The sequence below is a fragment of the Aquarana catesbeiana genome, linkage group LG12 (assembly GCF_042186555.1).
Source record: "Aquarana catesbeiana isolate 2022-GZ linkage group LG12, ASM4218655v1, whole genome shotgun sequence".
Taxonomy (NCBI): domain Eukaryota; kingdom Metazoa; phylum Chordata; class Amphibia; order Anura; family Ranidae; genus Aquarana; species Aquarana catesbeiana.
In genome coordinates, this window is record NC_133335.1 from 22,538,988 (window position 1) to 22,558,640 (window position 19,653).

Sequence of the window (19,653 nt, forward strand, 5' to 3'; positions counted from 1 at the left end):
CCCCCGCCACCTCCATTCATCCCCTACACCCCCGCCTCCTCCATTCATCCCCCTACACCCCCGCCTCCTCCATTCATCCCCTACAAACCCACCTCCTCCATTCATCCCCCTACAAACCCACCTCCTCCATTCATCCCCTACACCCCCGCCTCCTCCATTCATCCCCTACACCCCCGCCTCCTCCATCCACCCCTCTACAAACCCACCTCCTCCATTCACCCCCTACACCCCCACCTCCTCCATTCACCCCCTACACCCCCACCTCCTCCATTCATCCCCCTACACCCCCGCCTCCTCCATTCAACCCCCGCCTCCTCCATTCATCCCCTACACCCCCACCACCTCCATTCATCCCCTACACCCACGCCACCTCCATTCATCCCCTAAACCCCCACCTCCTACATTCATCCCCCTACACCCCCGCCTCCTCCATTCATCCCCCTACACCCCCGCCTCCTCCATTCATCCCCTCCCGCCTCCTCCATTCATCCCCTACAAACCCATCTCCTCCATTCATCCCCTACACCCCTACCTCCTCCATTCAACCCCCTACACCCCCGCCTCCTCCATTCATCCCCTACAAACCCGCCTCCTCCATTCAACCCCCTACACCCCCGCCTCCTCCATTCACCCCCTACACCCCCGCCTCCTCCATTCATCCCCTACACCCCCGCCTCCTCCATTCATCCCCTACACCCCCACCACCTCCATTCATCCCCGCCTCCTCCATTCATCCCCTACACCCCCACCTCCTCCATTCAACCCCCTACACCCCCGCCTCCTCCATTCATCCCCGCCTCCTCCATTCATCCCCTACACCCCCGCCTCCTCCATTCATCCCCTACACCCCCACCTCCTCCATTCAACCCCCTACACCCCCGCCTCCTCCATTCATCCCCGCCTCCTCCATTCATCCCCTACACCCCCACCTCCTCCATTCACCCCCCTACACCCCCACCTCCTCCATTCAACCCCCTACACCCCCACCTCCTCCATTCATCCCCTACACCCCCACCTCCTCCATTCATCCCCCTACAAACCCACCTCCTCCATTCATCCCCTACACCCCCACCTCCTCCATTCAACCCCCTACACCCCGCCTCCTCCATTCAACCCCCTACACCCCCGCCTCCTCCATTCAACCCCCTACACCCCGCCTCCTCCATTCATCCCCTACAAACCCGCCTCCTCCATTCATTCCCTACACCCCCGCCTCCTCCATTCACCCCCTACACCCCCCCTCCTCCATTCATCCCCTACCCCCCGCCTCCTCCATTCACCCCCCTACACCCCCACCTCCTCCATTCATCCCCTATACTCCCACCTCCTCCATTCATCCCCTACAAACCCACCTCCTCCATTCATCCCCTACCCCCCGCCTCCTCCATTCACCCCCCCTACACCCCCACCTCCTCCATTCATCCCCTATACTCCCACCTCCTCCATTCATCCCCTACCCCCGCCTCCTCCATTCATCCCCTACACCCCCGCCACCTCCATTCATCCCCTACACCCCCGCCTCCTCCATTCATCCCCCTACACCCCCGCCTCCTCCATTCATCCCCTACAAACCCACCTCCTCCATTCATCCCCCTACAAACCCACCTCCTCCATTCATCCCCTACACCCCCGCCTCCTCCATTCATCCCCTACACCCCCGCCTCCTCCATTCAACCCCCTACAAACCCACCTCCTCCATTCACCCCTACACCCCCACCTCCTCCATTCACCCCCTACACCCCCACCTCCTCCATTCATCCCCCTACACCCCCGCCTCCTCCATTCAACCCCCGCCTCCTCCATTCATCCCCTACACCCCCACCACCTCCATTCATCCCCTACACCCACGCCACCTCCATTCATCCCCTAAACCCCCACCTCCTCCATTCATCCCCCTACACCCCCGCCTCCTCCATTCATCCCCCTACACCCCCGCCTCCTCCATCATCACCCTCCCTCCCACCCTACACCCCCGCCTCCTCCATTCATCCCCTACAAACCCATCTCCTCCATTCATCCCCTACACCCCTGCCTCCTCCATCCAACCCCCTACACCCCCGCCTCCTCCATTCATCCGCTACAAACCCGCCTCCTCCATTCAACCCCCTACACCCCCGCCTCCTCCATTCATCCCCGCCTCCTCCATTCATCCCCTACACCCCCGCCTCCTCCATTCATCCCCTACACCCCCGCCTCCTCCATTCATCCCCTACACCCCCGCCTCCTCCATTCATCCCCGCCTCCTCCATTCATCCCCTACACCCCCGCCTCCTCCATTCATCCCCTACACCCCCACCTCCTCCATTCAACCCCCTACACCCCCACCTCCTCCATTCATCCCCTACACCCCCGCCTCCTCCATTCATCCCCTACAAACCCGCCTCCTCCATTCAACCCCCTACACCCCCGCCTCCTCCATTCATCCCCGCCTCCTCCATTCATCCCCTACACCCCCGCCTCCTCCATTCATCCCCGCCTCCTCCATTCATCCGCTACAAACCCGCCTCCTCCATTCAACCCCCTACACCCCCGCCTCCTCCATTCATCCCCGCCTCCTCCATTCATCCCCTACACCCCCGCCTCCTCCATTCATCCCCTACACCCCCACCTCCTCCATTCAACCCCCTACACCCCCGCCTCCTCCATTCATCCCCGCCTCCTCCATTCATCCCCTACACCCCCGCCTCCTCCATTCATCCCCTACAAACCCACCTCCTCCATTCAACCCCCTACACCCCCGTCTCCTCCATTCATCCCCTACAAACCCACCTCCTCCATTCATCCCCTACACCGCCGCCTTCTCCATTCACCCCCCTACAAACCCACCTCCTCCATTCATCCCCTACACCCCCGCCTTCTCCATTCACCCCCCTACAACCCCACCTCCTCCATTCAACCCCTACCCCCCCACCTCCTCCATTCATTCCCTACACCCCCACCCTCTCCATTCATCCCCTACAAACCCACCTCCTCCATTCATTCCCTACACCCCCGCCTCCTCCATTCACCCCCTACACCCCCACCTCCTCCATTCATCCCCTACACCCCCACCTCCTCCATTCATCCCCTACACCCCCGCCTTCTCCATTCACCCCCTACACCCCCACCTCCTCCATTCATCCCCCTACACCCCCACCTCCTCCATTCATCCCCTACCCCCCGCCTCCTCCATTCACCCCCTACACCCCCACCTCCTCCATTCATCTCCTACCCCCCCGCCTCCTCCATTCATCCCCTACACCCCCGCCTCCTCCATTCACCCTCTACACCCCCACCTCCTCCATTCATCCCCCTACACCCCCACCTCCTCCATTCATCCCCTACCCCCCGCCTCCTCCATTCACCCCCTACACCCCCACCTCCTCCATTCATCTCCTACCCCCCCGCCTCCTCCATTCACCCCCTACACCCCCACCTCCTCCATTCATCCCCCTACACCCCCACCTCCTCCATTCATCCCCCTACACCCCCACCTCCTCCATTCACCCCCTACACCCCCACCTCCTCCATTCATCTCCTACCCCCCCCCCCGCCTCCTCCATTCATCCCCTACACCCCCACCTCCTCCATTCATCCCCCTACACCCCCACCTCCTCCATTCATCCCCTACCCCCCGCCTCCTCCATTCACCCCCTACACCCCCACCTCCTCCATTCATCTCCTACCCCCCCCCGCCTCCTCCATTCACCCCCTACACCCCCACCTCCTCCATTCATCCCCCTACACCCCCGCCTCCTCCATTCACCCCCCCTACACCCCCACCTCCTCCATTCATCCCCCTACCCCCCCCGCCTCCTCCATTCATCCCCCTACACCCCCACCTCCTCCATTCATCCCCTACCCCCCGCCTCCTCCATTCACCCCCTACACCCCCGCCTCCTCCATTCATCCCCTACACCCCCACCTCCTCCATTCATCCCCTACCCCCCGCCTCCTCCATTCACCCCCTACACCCCCACCTCCTCCATTCATCTCCTACCCCCCCGCCTCCTCCATTCATCCCCTACACCCCCGCCTCCTCCATTCACCCCCTACACCCCCACCTCCTCCATTCATCCCCTACCCCCCCCGCCTCCTCCATTCATCCCCTACACCCCCACCTCCTCCATTCATCCCCTACCCCCCGCCTCCTCCATTCACCCCCTACACCCCCACCTCCTCCATTCATCTCCTACCCCCCCGCCTCCTCCATTCATCCCCTACACCCCCGCCTCCTCCATTCACCCCCTACACCCCCGCCTCCTCCATTCACCCCCTACACCCCCACCTCCTCCATTCATCCCCTACACCACCGCCTCCTCCATTCATCCCCTACACCCCCACCTCCTCCATTCATCCCCTACCCCCCACCTCCTCCATTCAACCCCCTACACCCCCGTCTCCTCCATTCATCCCCTACAAACCCACCTCCTCCATTCATCCCCTACACCCCCGCCTTCTCCATTCACCCCCCTACAACCCCACCTCCTCCATTCAACCCCTACCCCCCCACCTCCTCCATTCATTCCCTACACCCCCACCCCCTCCATTCATCCCCTACAAACCCACCTCCTCCATTCATTCCCTACACCCCCGCCTCCTCCATTCACCCCCTACACCCCCACCTCCTCCATTCATCCCCTACACCCCCACCTCCTCCATTCATCCCCTACACCCCCGCCTTCTCCATTCACCCCCTACACCCCCACCTCCTCCATTCATCCCCCTACACCCCCACCTCCTCCATTCATCCCCTACACCCCCGCCTCCTCCATTCATCCCCTACACCCCGCCTCCTCCATTCATCCCCCTACACCCCCACCTCCTCCATTCATCCCCCTACACCCCCACCTCCTCCATTCACCCCCTACACCCCCACCTCCTCCATTCATCTCCTACCCCCCCGCCTCCTCCATTCATCCCCTACACCCCCACCTCCTCCATTCATCCCCCTACACCCCCACCTCCTCCATTCATCCCCCTACACCCCCACCTCCTCCATTCATCCCCCTACACCCCCACCTCCTCCATTCATCCCCCTACACCCCCACCTCCTCCATTCACCCCCTACACCCCCACCTCCTCCATTCACCCCCTACACCCCCACCTCCTCCATTCATCTCCTACCCCCCCGCCTCCTCCATTCATCCCCTACACCCCCACCTCCTCCATTCATCCCCCTACACCCCCACCTCCTCCATTCATCCCCTACACCCCCCGCCTCCTCCATTCACCCCCTACACCCCCGCCTCCTCCATTCATCTCCTACCCCCCCGCCTCCTCCATTCACCCCCTACACCCCCACCTCCTCCATTCATCCCCCTACACCCCCGCCTCCTCCATTCACCCCCCCTACACCCCCGCCTCCTCCATTCACCCCCCCTACACCCCCACCTCCTCCATTCATCCCCCTACCCCCCCCGCCTCCTCCATTCATCCCCCTACACCCCCACCTCCTCCATTCATCCCCTACCCCCCGCCTCCTCCATTCACCCCCTACACCCCCGCCTCCTCCATTCATCCCCTACACCCCCACCTCCTCCATTCATCCCCTACCCCCCGCCTCCTCCATTCACCCCCTACACCCCCACCTCCTCCATTCATCTCCTACCCCCCCGCCTCCTCCATTCATCCCCTACACCCCCGCCTCCTCCATTCACCCCCTACACCCCCACCTCCTCCATTCATCCCCTACCCCCCCCCCCGCCTCCTCCATTCATCCCCTACACCCCCACCTCCTCCATTCATCCCCTACCCCCCGCCTCCTCCATTCACCCCCTACACCCCCACCTCCTCCATTCATCTCCTACCCCCCCGCCTCCTCCATTCATCCCCCTACACCCCCGCCTCCTCCATTCACCCCCTACACCCCCACCTCCTCCATTCATCCCCCTACACCCCCACCTCCTCCATTCATCCCCTACCCCCCGCCTCCTCCATTCACCCCCTACACCCCCACCTCCTCCATTCATCTCCTACCCCCCCGCCTCCTCCATTCATCCCCTACACCCCCGCCTCCTCCATTCACCCCCTACACCCCCACCTCCTCCATTCATCCCCTACCCCCCCCCCCGCCTCCTCCATTCATCCCCTACACCCCCACCTCCTCCATTCATCCCCTACCCCCCGCCTCCTCCATTCACCCCCTACACACCCACCTCCTCCATTCATCCCCTACCCCCCGCCTCCTCCATTCATCTCCTACCCCCCCGCCTCCTCCATTCATCCCCCTACACCCCCGCCTCCTCCATTCACCCCCTACACCCCCACCTCCTCCATTCATCCCCTACCCCCCGCCTCCTCCATTCACCCCCTACACCCCCACCTCCTCCATTCATCTCCTACCCCCCCGCCTCCTCCATTCACCCCCTACACCCCCACCTCCTCCATTCATCCCCCTACACCCCCACCTCCTCCATTCACCCCCTACACCCCCACCTCCTCCATTCATCCCCTACCCCCCGCCTCCTCCATTCACCCCCTACACCCCCACCTTCTCCATTCATCCCCTACACCCCCACCTCCTCCATTCATCCCCTACCCCCCGCCTCCTCCATTCACCCCCCCTACACCCCCACCTCCTCCATTCATCCCCCTACACCCCCACCTCCTCCATTCATCCCCCTACACCCCCGCCTCCTCCATTCACCCCCCCTACACCCCCGCCTCCTCCATTCATCCCCTACCCCCCGCCTCCTCCATTCACCCCCTACACCCCCACCTCCTCCATTCATCCCCTACACCCCCACCTCCTCCATTCATCCCCTACCCCCCGCCTCCTCCATTCACCCCCTACACCCCCACCTCCTCCATTCATCTCCTACCCCCCCGCCTCCTCCATTCATCCCCTACACCCCCACCTCCTCCATTCATCCCCCTACACCCCCACCTCCTCCATTCATCCCCTACACCCCCACCTCCTCCATTCATCCCCCTACACCCCCGCCTCCTCCATTCATCCCCCTACACCCCCACCTCCTCCATTCACCCCCTACACCCCCACCTCCTCCATTCATCCCCTACCCCCCGCCTCCTCCATTCACCCCCTACACCCCCACCTTCTCCATTCATCCCCTACACCCCCACCTCCTCCATTCATCCCCTACCCCCCGCCTCCTCCATTCACCCCCCTACACCCCCACCTCCTCCATTCATCCCCCTACACCCCCACCTCCTCCATTCATCCCCCTACACCCCCGCCTCCTCCATTCACCCCCCCTACACCCCCGCCTCCTCCATTCATCCCCTACCCCCCGCCTCCTCCATTCACCCCCTACACCCCCACCTCCTCCATTCATCCCCTACACCCCCACCTCCTCCATTCATCCCCTACCCCCCGCCTCCTCCATTCACCCCCTACACCCCCACCTCCTCCATTCATCTCCTACCCCCCCGCCTCCTCCATTCATCCCCTACACCCCCACCTCCTCCATTCATCCCCCTACACCCCCACCTCCTCCATTCATCCCCTACACCCCCACCTCCTCCATTCATCCCCCTACACCCCCGCCTCCTCCATTCATCCCCTACCCCCCGCCTCCTCCATTCACCCCCTACACCCCCACCTCCTCCATTCACCCCCTACACCCCCACCTCCTCCATTCATCCCCCTACACCCCCACCTCCTCCATTCATCCCCTACACCCCCACCTCCTCCATTCATCCCCCTACACCCCCGCCTCCTCCTCCATTCATTCCCCTCCCCCTCCTGTCTCCCTCAGGGACTCCTGTGCGCGCTCCCGGATCTCTCCTTATTTCTCCCCTCTCAGCCGGGCGCGCGCTTTCTGCGGTGCTGCGTGACGTCACCAACCGGAGCCGCGCACGCACCGCCCCCTCTGCGCCTGACTGACTAGACGTGACCGAGCTGAACCGACACCGGGGAGAGGTGAGACCGGGACCGGGGGAGGGCGGAAGAGGCGGGTGTGAGGTGTGGGGAGCTGACCGAATACCGGGCCTGAGGAGGGGGAGGGGAGGATCCGGATATCATTACCGGCCATCATCTCCATTCATTTCTAGATGTCCGCCAGGAGACCCCCCCTCCCCCCCTCCATATATATAATATATACAGGAGACCCCCCCTCCATATATATAATATATACAGGAGACCCCCCCTCCTCCCCTCCATATATATAATATATACAGGAGACCCCCCCTCCATATATATAATATATACAGGAGACCCCCCCTCCTCCCCTCCATATATATAATATATACAGGAGACCCCCCCTCCATATATATAATATATACAGGAGACCCCCCCTCCCCCCCTACATATATATAATATATACAGGAGACCCCCCCTCCATATATATAATATATACAGGAGACCCCCCCTCCTCACCTCCATATATATAATATATACAGGAGACCCCCCCTCCTCACCTCCATATATATAATATATACAGGAGACCCCCCCTCCCCCCCCTACATATATATAATATATACAGGAGACCCCCCTCCCCCCCTACATATATATAATATATACAGGAGACCCCCCCTCCCCCCCTCTATATATATATATAATATATACAGGAGACTCCCCCTCCCCCCCTCTATATATATATATATAATATATACAGGAGACCCCCCCCTCCCCCCCCTCTATATATATATAATATATACAGGAGACCCCCCCTCCCCCCCTCCATATATATAATATATACAGGAGACTCCCCCTCCCCCCCTCCATATATATAATATATACAGGAGACCCCCCTCCCCCCCCTCCATATATAATATATACAGGAGACCCCCCTCCATATATATAATATACAGGAGACCCCTCCCCCCTTCATATATATAATATATACAGGAGACCCCCCCTCCCCCCCTCCATATATATAATATACAGGAGACTCCCCTCCCCCCTCCATATATATAATATATACAGGAGACCCCCCCTCCCCCCCTCCATATATATAATATACAGGAGACTCCCCTCCCCCCTCCATATATAATATATACAGGAGACCCCCCCTCCCCCCTCCATATATATAATATATACAGGAGACCCCCCCTCCCCCCCTCCATATATATAATATACAGGAGACTCCCCTCCCCCCTCCATATATATAATATATACAGGAGACCCCCCTCCCCCCTCCATATATAATATATACAGGAGACCCCCCCTCCCCCCTCCATATATAATATATACAGGAGACCCCCCTCCCCCCTCCATATATAATATATACAGGAGACCCCCCCTCCCCCCCTCCATATATATAATATATACAGGAGACTCCCCCTCCCCCCCTCCATATATATAATATATACAGGAGAACCCCCTCCCCCCCTCCATATATATAATATATACAGGAGACCCCCCTCCCCCCTCCATATATAATATATACAGGAGACCCCCCCTCCCCCCCTCCATATATATAATATACAGGAGACTCCCCCTCCCCCCATATATAATATATACAGGAGACCCCCCCTCCCCCCCTCTATATATATATATAATATATACAGGAGACTCCCCCTCCCCCCCTCCATATATATAATATATACAGGAGACCCCCCCTCCCCCCCTCCATATATATAATATATACAGGAGACCCCCCCTCCCCCCATATATAATATATACAGGAGACCCCCCCTCCCCCCCTCTATATATATATATAATATATACAGGAGACTCCCCCTCCCCCCCTCCATATATATAATATATACAGGAGACCCCCCCTCCCCCCCTCCATATATATAATATATACAGGAGACCCCCCCTCCCCCCCTCCATATATATAATATATACAGAAGACCCCCCTCCCCCCCTCCATATATATAATATATACAGGAGACCCCCCTCCCCCCTCCATATATATAATATATACAGGAGACCCCCCCTCCCCCCCTCCATATATATAATATATACAGGAGACCCCCCCTCCATATATATAATATATACAGGAGACCCCCCCTCCCCCCCTCCATATATATAATATATACAGGAGACCCCCCTCCCCCCCTCCATATATATAATATATACAGGAGACCCCCCTCCATATATATAATATATACAGGAGACCCCCCCTCCCCCCCTCCATATATATAATATATACAGGAGACCCCCCCTCCATATATATATAATATATACAGGAGAACCCCCTCCCCCCTCCATATATAATATATACAGGAGACCCCCCCTCCATATATATAATATACAGGAGACCCCTCCCCCCTTCATATATATAATATATACAGGAGACCCCCCCTCCCCCCCTCCATATATATAATATACAGGAGACCCCCCCTTCATATATATAATATATACAGGAGACCCCCCCTCCCCCCTCCATATATAATATATACAGGAGACCCCCCCTCCCCCCCTCCATATATATAATATATACAGGAGACCCCCCTCCCCCCCTCCATATATATAATATATACAGGAGACCCCCCCTCCCCCCCTCCATATATATAATATATACAGGAGACCCCCCCTCCCCCCCTCCATATATATAATATATACAGGAGACCCCCCTCCCCCCCTCCATATATATAATATATACAGGAGACCCCCCTCCCCCCTCCATATATAATATATACAGGAGACCCCCCTCCCCCCTCCATATATAATATATACAGGAGACCCCCCCTTCCCCCATATATAATATATACAGGAGACCCCTCCCCCCCCCTCCATATATATAATATACAGGAGACCCCTCCCCCCCCCTCCATATATATATAATATACAGGAGACCCCCCCTCCCCCCATATATATAATATATACAGGAGACCCCCCCTCCCCCCATATATAATATATACAGGAGACCCCCCTCCCCCCATATATATATATATAATATGCAGGAGACCCTCCCAACCCCATCTATATATATATATGGGTACACCTCCCCCACATAGGCAGGATACCCCACCCTATACACGGCCCCCTTCCCCACATATTAGAGGAGACCCCCCCATAAATGATATATACACTTATACCCCCCATATATATAGTATACAGGGATTCCCCTTCCCCACTTCATAGGAAGGATGACCCCCCTATATACAGGCTAGATCAGTGTTTCTCAACTCCAGTCCTCAAGGCGCCCCAACAGGTCATGTTTTCAGGATTTCCTCAGATGAAACAGATGTGGTAATTACTAAGGAAGTGAAACTGAGCAAATCACCTGTGCACAATAATGGAAATCCTGAAAACATGACCTGTTGGGGCACTTTGAGGACTGGAGTTGGGAAACCCTGCAGTAGAATATAGTACACTATATACAGGTTACCCCCCCATATATCCATACTGTATACAGGGACCCCCACATTATATATACACCTCACCCTATAGATATTATAGAAGATTTCTATAGGGGATGTTCTCCTCCTAATACTTCCATAACAGCAACTGATACTTTGTGCTGAGATTTGTGTCCATAGAAGATGAATGAGAGCAAATCACACAGCAAAGAGTCACATACAATTCTACAGGAATGATTCCTATCCGAATCGCATTCCATATCCCCACCGCTCCTGTGTGACCCCAGGCTGAAATCACCCCCCCCCCCCCCCCCCCAATTCACCCCCCCAATCCCTCCCTCCCTCCATCAGTTTTTAAAGCAAAAAAAAAAATAAAACTATCCTTTGCTAACACTTTAATTTATATGATTACATAAAGATATTTGTATGTTTTAGTTTTTTGCTGTTGTGTTCTGGAGCCCTGATGAAGGGGGGAGTTTTGAGTCCCCTGAAACATGTTGGTTCCAATTCCTCCTCAGAATTCATACTGAAATAAATATTTACCTGGACAGATGATTCTTGGAGGGGGTTGTAAACCTCGCACATGAAATCTGAACAAATCCTATCCCTCTATAGTGTGTACCAAGTGTAATTTCTGTCCGCTGCTCCGTTCCTCAGCTATCAGTGCCAATCACTTCTGACAAGTTTTCCTGACACCGAGAGAAGAAAAGGTGACAGGGGAGGGAGCTCCAGCACACAGCCTGTGATAGACAGCCTCACAGCTGGTTCCTGTGTGCCACGTAAAAGGGGGGGGGGGGGGGGGGGGTGGGGGTGTCGTCCCAACTCCCCCCCCCCCCTCCCCTCCAATCAGCTCTCAGAGTTCTCCTCACTGAGCTTTGCAGTTTGTAATTTCAGCTCTCGGCCCCTTTTTTTTTTTTCTGATAGCTCAGACGTGCTGTATAAATTCTTAAATGTGAGTTGATTTAGAGAAGAGAAGACTGCAGATAAACAGGTACAACTTATGTAGGAGGATTTGTTTACTCTCTGTGTATCACCTGAGCCCAGGCACTGCACTGGGTGTATGGGAGGGTTTACTAACACCTTCATTTCACATCCATACAGGCCAGGAAGTCTGTGTAGGAGATCCTTTGGTGGGGGGAAGCTGCCGGCCCAGAATCCAACATTTACTGAGATATATATATATATATATATAATGTGTGTGTTTATATATACTCTGACTGGACACTTTATTAGGTACACCTTGCTAGTACCGGGTTGGACCCCCTTTTGCCTTCATTCTTGGTGGAATAGATACAACAAGGTGTTGGAAACGTTCCTCAGAGATTTTGGTCCATAGTGACATGATAACATCACACAGTTACTGCAGATTTGTCGACTGCACATCCATGATGAGAATCTCCCGTTCCACCACATCCCAAAGGTGCTCTATTGGATGAGATGTGGTGAGTGTGGAGGACATTGGAGTACAGGGACCTCATTGTCCAGTGGTGAGATGATTGGAGATTTGTGACATGGTGCATTATCCTGCTGGAAGGAGCCATCAGAAGATGTGTACACTGTAGTCATAAAGGGATGGACATGGTCAGCAACAATACTCAGGTAGGTCGTGGTGTTTAAACGATGCTCTATTGGTACTGAGGGGCCCAAAGTGTGCCAAGAAAATATCCCCCCCCCCCCCCACACCATTACATCACCACCACCACCAGCCTGAACCGGTGATGGATGGATCCATGTTTTCATGTTTTTTATGCCAAATTCTGACCCCACCATCTGAATGTCGCAGCTGAAATCCAGACTCATCAGACCAGGCAACGTTTTTCCAATCTTCTTTTGTACGATTTTGGTGATCTCTGCGAATTGTAGCCTCAGTTTCCTGTTCTTACCTGACAGGAGTGGCACCCGGTGTGGTCTTCTGCTGCTGTAGCCCATCTGCTTCAAGGTTCAATGTGTTGGGTGTTCAGAGATGGTATTCTGCATACCTTGGATGTAATGAGTGGTTATGGCCATTCTCCTCTGACATCAACAAGCCATTTCCCTCCACACAACTGTCGCTCACTGGATATTTCCTCTTTTTCGGACCATTCTCTGTAAACCCGAGAGATGGTTGTGTGTGAAAATCCCAATAGATCAGCCCGTCTGGCACCAACAACCATGCCACGTTCAGTGTTACCTAAATCCCCTTTCTTCCCCATTCTGATGCTCTGTTTGAACTTCAGCAACATCTAGATGCCTAGATGCATTGAGTTGCTGCCATGTGATTGGCTGATTAGAAATTTGTGTTACCAACCAATTGAATAGGTGTACCTAATAAAGTGGCCGGTAAGTTTGTGTATATATATATATATAAAATAAAATATGTGTGTGTATATATATATATATAATGTGTGTGTGTGTGTATGTGTATATATATATATATATATACACACATAGGTGCTGAAAATACATACACCTGCTACTTTATTAAGTATCACCGGTTCAGGCTGGAGGTGGTGGTGTAATGGTGGGGGGGATATTTTCTTGGCACACTTTGTCCTCTTAGTACCAATAGAGCATCATTTATACACCACAACCTACCTGAGTATTGTTGCTGACCATGTCCATCCCTTTATGACTACAGTGTCCACATCTTCTGATGGCTCCTTCCAGCAGGATAATGCTCCATGTCACAAAGCTCCGATCATCTCACCACTGGACAATGAGGTCTCTGTACTCCAATGTCCTCCACACTCACCACATCTCATCCAATAGAGTACCTTTGGGATGTGGTGGAAGATTTGAAACCATGGATGTGCAGCCGACAAATCTGCAGCAACTGTGTGATGTTATCATGTCACTATGGACCAAAATCTCTGAGGAACGTTTCCAACCCGGTACTAGCAAGGTGTGCCTAATAAAGTGTTTGATGGGTGAATCTTATATATTCTCCAATGTGAAAGTCTTCATCTGTATGATTTATAATAATATATATCTGTAAAGGTAGAGCTCTACGTGTATACAGCACATTATATTCTGGTATATAGATGGTGTGTCTCTCTCTCTCTCTCTCTCTATATATATATATACACACAGTACAGTGTATTCTGGTATATAGATGGTGTGTCTCTCTCTCTCTCTCTCTCTCTCTCTATATATATATATATACACACAGTACAGTGTATTCTGGTATATAGATGGTGTGTCTCTCTCTCTCTCTCTCTCTCTCTCTCTATATATATATATACACACAGTACAGTGTATTCTGGTATATAGATGGTGTGTCTCTCTCTCTCTCTCTCTCTCTATATATATATATACACACAGTACAGTGTATTCTGGTATATAGATGGTGTGTCTCTCTTTCTCTCTCTCTCTTTATATATATATATATATATATACAGTACTGTACAGTATATTCTGGTATATAGATGGTGTCTCTGTATATGCAGCACATTATATTCAGGTATATAGGTGGTGTCTCTCTCTCTCTCTCTCTATATATATACAGTACAGTGTATTCCGGTATATAGATGGTGTCTCCCTATATACAGTAAAATGTATTCAGGTATATAGGTGGTGTCTCTCTCTCTCTCTATATATATACAGTACAGTGTATTCCGGTATATAGATGGTGTCTCCCTATATACAGTAAAATGTATTCAGGTATATAGGTGGTGTCTCTCTCTCTCTCTCTATATATATATACAGTACAGATATTCCGGTATATAGATGGTGTCTCTATATATACAGCACATTATATTCCGGTATATAAATGGTGTGTCTCTCTATATATACAGCACATTATATTCCGGTATATAAATGGTGTGTCTCTCTATATATACAGTACAGATATTCCGGTATATAGATGGTGTGTATCTCCTATATATACAGCACATTGTATTCCGGTATATAGATGGTTTGTGTGTCTCCCGCCGGTCTTCTCTCATGTCACCTAAGGGGACCATCTGTCAGCGTCCTTCCCAGCAGCCGGGAGCTGTGTGTATATAACACGCTTTGTACTCTGTATTAGAGCATTAGGGTTTACCCTGTAATATGTACGGCTGTCATTGTTGTAATTACATCGGAGATGACAGAGTCTTTCTGTACTCAGGTGCAGCAGAGGAATAAAGACGCTCCTAGACTGTCTGTGGGGGGAGATTTAGAGTGAAAAACGTTTAGTTGAGCGTTGACAATAAAACCTGGAAGCTGATTGGTTACTATGCAGAGCTGCACCAGATTTTGCACCCTCCAGTTGTAGTAAATCAACCCCCGTGTGTGTCCATCTATTGGTTGTCTATATGCTCCTCTTCTTCCTTTTTTATTTTTTTATTTTTTAGTGTTTGCTAAAAAATAATTATTTATCCTAAGTTTTTTTTTTTTTATTAGTTTTCGGCTTGTAGTGTGGAAACATAATTTGCTGACTGTCCTGCAGCGGTGGCCAAAGGTTTTGAGAATGACACAAATATAAATTTTCACAAAGTCTGCGGCTTCAGTGTTTTTAGATCTTTTTGTCAGATGTTACTCTGGTATACTGAAGTATAATTACAAGCATTTCATACGTGTCAAAGGCTTTTATTGACAATGACATGAAGTTTATGCAAAGAGTCCATTATTTGCAGTGTTGACCCTTCTGTTTCAAGATCTCTGCAATTCTCCCTGGCGTGTTGTCCATCAACTTCTGGGCCACGTCCTGACTGATGTTCTTGTATAATCAATGCTTGGAGTTTGTCAGAATTTGTGTGGTTCTTTTTTTGCCCATCTTTTGAGGATTGACCAAAAGTTTTCAATGGGACTGAGGTGTGGGGAGTTTCCTGGCCATGGACTCAAAATGTTGATGTTTTATTCCCCAAACCACTTAGTTATCACTTTTGCCTTATGGCGAGGTGCTCCATCCTGGTGGAAAAGGCACTGTTCTTCACCAACTCTTCTTGGATGGTTGGGAGAAGTTGCTCTCGGAGGATGTTTTTGTATGATTCTTTATTCATGGCTGTGTTCTTAGGCAAAATTGTGAGTGAGCCCCCCCACTCCCTTGGCTGAGAAGCCCCCACACATGAATGGTCTCTGGAGGCTTTACTGTTGGCATGACACAGGACTGATGGTAGCGTCACCTTTTCTTCTCTGGACAAGGTATTTTCTGGTTGCCCCAAACAATTGGAAAGGGGATCCATCAAAGAAAATGACTTTACTCCAGTCCTCAGCAGTCCCATCCCTGAACCTTTTGCAGAATATCAGTCTGTCCCTCATGTTTTTCCTGGAGAGAAGTGGCTTCTTTGCTGCCCTTCTTGACACCAGACCATCCTCCAAAAGTCTTCTCCTCACTGTGCCTGGCGATGTCCTCACACCTGTCTGCTGCCATTCCTGAGCAAGCTCTGCACTGGTGGTGCCCCGATCCCGCAGCTGTAGGAGACGGTCCTGGCAATTGCTGGATTTTCTTGGGCGCCCCGAAGCCTTCTTCACAAATGCAGTGGAAATGTTTTTTTATGGGATTACGTTCATTTTCACAGCACAGACGGACTTTGCAATTCATCTGATCGCTCTTCAGAACATTCTGGAACAACATTCAGAACAACCCGTTTGGGTTCGGCTGTCAGTTTTTCAGACGGACCTGATTGGACCCTCCAGTCTTCCCGAATGTCAGCGGTGACACGCCCCCTGACATCCGTTATCCGATCCCGTCCGCAAAATCCAGACGGACGGTCTTCCTATTTTCCATCCATCTGGCGGATCGGTTTGGATGAAACGGAACAGGCGGTCCGTTTTCATCCGATCTCCCCATAGAGGAGAGTGGGAATGGGTCAGTAAGCGGAGATGGACCTGTCATCTACCTGATCAGCGGATCGATCCTCTGCTGAACAAGCGGAGGCGCCCGTGTGAAAGGGGCCTAAGACACAACGTTTTCCTGCGGTCACTTGCTCACTTCTTCAGTGTCCTGGGCCAGCAAGGGAGCATCTTCATTGGGGTAAAATGGCTCCCTCACCCCGGAGGTTCTGCCAAAGTGTCATCAGAAGCAGAATCTGGCCCTGAGCGAGCTACATGACATTGAAGCCACCACTGGCTCTTCTATCACAATAGCACCTTTGTGTATGATCATAAACCGAGATGTCAGGATTGGTCAGCTGCAGTTTCTTTGTTTTATGTTCTCTTAGGTTGTATACATAACATCTGAGCTTCTGTTTAGTCACCCCCTCCCCCCAAAATATTTTCACTTGGTGATCCTGACAGTGAGGTATCTCCTGTTCTAGGGTGAGAACATTGATGGCTCATTAACAGTGCCCTACCATGGGTATCAGTGGGGAGGAATAGTGCCCCATCATTGGTATCAGTGGGGAGGAATAGTGCCCCATCATTGGTATCAGTGGGGAGGAATAGTGCCCCATCATTGGTGTCGGTGGGAGGAATAGTGCCCCATCATTGGTGTCAGTGGGAGGAATAGTGCCCCATCATTGGTGTCAGTGGGGAGGAATAGTGCCCCATTATTGATGTCAGTGGGAGGAATAGTGCCCCATCATTGGTATCAGTGGGAGGAATAGTTCCTCATCATTGGTATCAGTGGGAGGAATAGTTCCTCATCATTGGTGTCAGCGGGAGGAATAGTACCCCATCATTGGTGTCAGTGGGAGGAATAGTGCTCCATCTTTGGTGTCAGTGGGAGGAATAGTGCCCCATCATTGGTGTCAGTGGGAGGAATAGTGCCCCATCATTGGTGTCAGTGGGAGGAATAGTGCCCCAATGGCCAGATAAAGGCAAGCAAAGGGACGCAGTTTGAAGATCTCTGCTGTAGACAAATGGGAGCCAATGAAAAAGTTGAATTTGTAGAAAACGTATCCCAGTCTGATAGTCATCTGTCCATGTCTAGACGTTTAGAAACTCGTACATGGCATCATTTGTGGGCCCATGTTCCGTCAGATTCGGCGACCCATCAGAATGTGTAACGGAAGTGATGTTCCGCCGCCACCATCTTGCTACACCCCGTACTTCTCTGTAGTAAGGATACACTGAGAAGGGGGCAAGCGGCCATCTTGTTACACCCACCAGAGTTTTACATTTTACACTTATTTATAACAGTAAAGTGAGTTTATACAGTGAAATACAGTACTTACAACTCCGCCTGGCTGGTTAGATGTTGAATTTTAAAAGCAGCGGATGTCCCACAAGATGTCTGCTTTCCCCCCTTCTCAGTGTATCTTTACTATGGAGAAATGCGGGGTGTAGCAAGATGGCGGCAACGGAACATCAATTCTGTTACATATTCTGACAGGTTGCCGAATCTGACGCAGCACCCGTACAGTAAGTTTGGTAAGTGACACCATAATCCCTTAATAGGGAAAAAAAGAAAGCATACTCCTCTCGAGTTGGACAGTAAAGAGGAGCGAATATGCAAAATTGCACGTATTTTCTTCCCTTTGTCATATGGTTCACAGGTTTGTTTGATCTGTAGCGAATCGCGTATTCATAAGTCCTGGTTCTCTGTCAATGTGGAAGAAATCTGCAACCTTGGAAAAGGAAGTGTAGCGCTTTAAAAATAAAAATCAGTAATAAAATTCATCAGAAAAAAGTTTGATCGATCAGCATAAAGTCCCTTTAAGGTGTCTTCATATATGGAAGGAAAGATAGACCATCACGCAATAGCACTGACTCTTACCATCAGTAGTATGGGGTATACACTTGTAAATATACTGAATAGCGGCACCATCGATCCTTCCTACAAACACTGTTCCACTCCACATGCGGTTAAAGCTGCTTCACTTCATGTAAGACCATTAAGGGTGAGGGAATCACTCCACATCCAGAAAAGCCCTACTGCAGGCAAGCTCCAGCATCTATATATATATATATATATATATATATATATATATATATATATATAAATAGAAAGGAACGCTCGTTGCGCAATGGTCGATACAAACCAATTTATTGAAGATAACAATGGATCCACTCACATTTAATGTAGGTAAGACAGGCATGTAGAAACACCCAGCGTTTCAAACCACAAAGATGGCCGCCACATCACCGCCCACGATCTGTGCCACACGTCCCAGACTCCACCCAACGTTTCGTCACCGAAAGCGCATCATCAGGGGCGTGGTTACGACTTGTGAGACTTCTATTTATGTAGTATGGGGAGGTGGTTTCCGCCCTTTTCACCTCCCCATACTATATAAAAGAAAAAAGCATGACAGGTCCTCTTAAATATGAGATGTGGGGTCAAAAAGTCCTCAGATCTCATATTTGGACTTAAATGCAATAAAAAAAAAAAAAATTGAAATAATGACAACAAAAAAATGGCCCTTAAAGACGTATGGGCAGAGCTGCACCGGCCACGGACAGGTCCTGATCGCCTCTGCCGCTGCCGACGGCTCCGGTAAGCGGCGGGAGGGGGGTGGCACCTCCCCCCCAGCCGGCGATAATGGTGATCTTGCGGCGAATCCGCCGCAGAGACCACCATAATCGTAAACACGACCAGCTCCTGAAGAAATGGAT

The 19,653-nt window shown here is 52.2% G+C and overlaps 1 protein-coding gene across 2 annotated transcripts in view; it reads left to right on the forward strand.

The window, feature by feature from the left end:
• The first annotated feature begins 7,756 nt into the window (after positions 1-7,756).
• Positions 7,757-19,653, forward strand: part of DNAJC5 (DnaJ heat shock protein family (Hsp40) member C5) — an 80,665-nt gene continuing 68,768 nt past the window's right edge. For both annotated transcript variants that reach the window (XM_073607397.1, XM_073607401.1), the window contains exon 1: positions 7,757-7,864. The gene's annotated coding sequence lies outside the window, so the exon portion shown is untranslated. The remainder of the gene's footprint in view (positions 7,865-19,653) is intronic.